The 2,331-nt window shown below is 46.8% G+C and overlaps 1 non-coding gene across 1 annotated transcript; it reads left to right on the forward strand.

The window, feature by feature from the left end:
* The first annotated feature begins 1,622 nt into the window (after nt 1-1,622).
* On the forward strand, nt 1,623-1,699 carry LOC132361476 (small nucleolar RNA SNORD112). The gene has a single exon (XR_009501763.1). It is a non-coding gene; the product is annotated as a small nucleolar RNA SNORD112 (small nucleolar RNA).
* Nucleotides 1,700-2,331: the final 632 nt, after the last annotated feature.

Consider the following 2,331-nt stretch of genomic DNA (forward strand, 5'->3'; position numbering starts at 1 on the left):
TTTCTTCCGCCCAAAGTCATGGTTGAAAATAAGTGTCTGCCTTGCAGAGGGGAGAGAACTCCAGAAGGTCCTGCCTGTGTTAGCTTAGGGAGGGGGAGACATTAACCAACTAACTAATCTGTGCAGAGGGAGGCCAGGACAAAACCTGATTTCAGGCTGCTTTGGGTTTCAAGTTGGCTTAGTTTTGTGCTCTTGGACTCTCCGAGCCTTGATGTCTTTATCTGCGGATAAAGGGTCTTCCCAGTCGCACACTTATTAGTCCGTGCCTGCGACAGCTGGAGGGGGCCTGTGGAGCTGGGTCTGAAGCTTAGTGTGCAAGCAGGGGTTGGGGTGCCTGGGGGAGAGAAGGGGTTCTGATGGGAAGTCGGGGTGCGGTGTGCTACCCGGGACGTGAAGGGGGGCAGGCAAGGGCCTGCAAGGCTGCACCCCATTCTCAGGGAGCTGACATGTTAGCCACACACCCTGTTGGTTAGAACTGGGGCGTGGGCAATGTGACAGCTGTGGGTTCCGCCCGGCTGGGAGGCTGCCGGTGCACGTGGGCTACAGGGCCGCTGCTCCCCAGAGGCTCCCGTGTACCCTTCGCCCAGGACTGTCTCGTGTCACATTCTCCCGAGTCCTCATTCTAGTTAGCTAATCCCTGAGAACACGGGCCAGGGCATTAGCTTTCGGGCCTCTTAAAGACCAGAAAGGAAAGTCCTCCCCGATGGGTGCCTTGCAGACACCGGCTCCGTGGCTCTGGAGGGATTTGGGGCCTGTGGGTGGTGCAGTCACAGCCAGCAGGCACTCACCTGCTGGCCTCATGTCACTGACACGCCACTCGGAGGCCCAGGGCTCCAGTTTTAGAACGTAGAAAATTCAGAAAAGAATGATCTGGGAGATACAATAAATCCCTCGTGTCTGCAGAACTTGTTTGGGGGAGATATGCCCACTCCTGATCCAGCAGTCAAAATGCTCTTCCTTTTGTATTTGTTAAAAAAAAAAAAGCTAAAAGCTAACAGAAACCCCACACACAACACAGCAAAACAAAACCAAACCCACACACAAAATGTTTATTTTAATTATGCAAGAAATGCATTGATAATTAATACACTCATTACCGAAAATCAAACACTGCGGATAAAAGCTAAAGTCATCGTCAACTCCTTCCTCCATCTCAGTTCCCCCCCACCCCCCAATCACCACCATTTTAACTCTTGTTGTCAGAGTCAGGTGTCTGGTTACAGATTTTTTTTTTTTTTCCTGTGCATTTGCATATGTATCTAAATAGACTCTCCAATATATGATTTTTTTTTTTTTTAACGGAAACTATATCACCATGTACATTTCTTTTTGCACAGCTTGTTTTTCTTCACTCAAGAATGTGCTTGGAGATCATAAAAGATAAACACCATTCCTTATAACAGCACCTTAGTAGCCTGTAATCCGTACACACCGAAGTTGAGTTAACTACCTCGCTGCTGTCACTAAAGCTCCGGGTCCTTACCCGGTGGGGCTGGCTTGTGGAAGCAGGTGTAAGTAATTGCCAAGGTCTGGATTTGAGGAGTGGGCTCACAAGTGTTTATGACATTATTACAAATGAATATATGAATGCATAAATTAGCAAAATAAAAGCGGGACATGCCTGGACCAATGATGAGAAAGTGTTTGTGAACAAAGGATCATGATTAATCCAGTTCTGCGCAAAATACTGAGGTCCATTAAAAGACAATAGGTCTCGGCTGTTTCATTCTTTTTAAGAGCTGTTTAATATTCCGGGGTGTGTTTGCACCATTGTTGATTAGAGCTTCCTCTATTGTTGAAAATCCCAGCTGGAAGTCTGCTGGGGTAGGCCAGTGTGAGCATATAGATGCTTTGGTCAAAGTCCTAGTCATCGGGGTGGGTCACGGGTCCATGTGTGCTCGTTATATTATTTAAGAAAATAAATAAGGAAGATACATAAAATAAAAGAGGTCCTGGCATAGATAAATGAGGAGAGCATGTCACGAACCGAGGTTTTAATTAATGTGATTTTGCTGAACTGACGCCTGCTAAAAAAGATCTAAGCCGTCCTGTTTTAGTTTTGTTGTTGTTGTTATTGCTAACGACCCTGCAGTGAGCATTCTTGTAGCTGAATCTGTAAACACGTCCCTGACTGTTCTTTTCGTCCAGCTTCTTAGAGGTGGGATAGCTAGATTAAATGGTTTGCAGCGAAGTTTATTTTCACTGAGTGATCTTTCTAACATGCCATTTTGACCTTGTTGCCGTCTTGCTTTAAATCCTCCATCTGACTTCCCGGAGTGTCTGGGACGTGGTCCAAGAGCCTTAGCCTGGCATGTAAGACCCTTCAGGGTC

The sequence above is a fragment of the Balaenoptera ricei genome, chromosome 2, assembly GCF_028023285.1.
Source record: "Balaenoptera ricei isolate mBalRic1 chromosome 2, mBalRic1.hap2, whole genome shotgun sequence".
NCBI lineage: Eukaryota > Metazoa > Chordata > Mammalia > Artiodactyla > Balaenopteridae > Balaenoptera > Balaenoptera ricei.